Source organism: Ovis aries, chromosome 21 (assembly GCF_016772045.2).
Source record: "Ovis aries strain OAR_USU_Benz2616 breed Rambouillet chromosome 21, ARS-UI_Ramb_v3.0, whole genome shotgun sequence".
NCBI classification, from domain to species: domain Eukaryota; kingdom Metazoa; phylum Chordata; class Mammalia; order Artiodactyla; family Bovidae; genus Ovis; species Ovis aries.
Window position 1 is genome coordinate 27,846,703 of NC_056074.1, and position 339 is coordinate 27,847,041.

Consider the following 339-nt stretch of genomic DNA (forward strand, 5'->3'; position numbering starts at 1 on the left):
TAAAACAGAAATCCACAGAAAAGAAAATTCAAAAGGCCAATGCTGTGCTGTGCTTAGTTGCTCAATCGTGTCTGACTCTTGGCGACCCCATGGACTGTATCCTACCAGGCTCCTCTGTCTATGGGGATTCTCCAAGCAAGAATACTCGTGTGGCTTGCCATGCCCTCCTCCAGGGGATCATCCCAACCCAGGGATCAAACCCAGGTCTCCCACACTACAGGTGGATTCTTTACCATCTAAGCCCCCAGGGAAGCCTCAATAGCCTTAGTAGCAAGGAAAATACATTAACTAATTAATTTGTTCCTTTATAAGCACTTGCTAACACAGTTAGTCATGGAG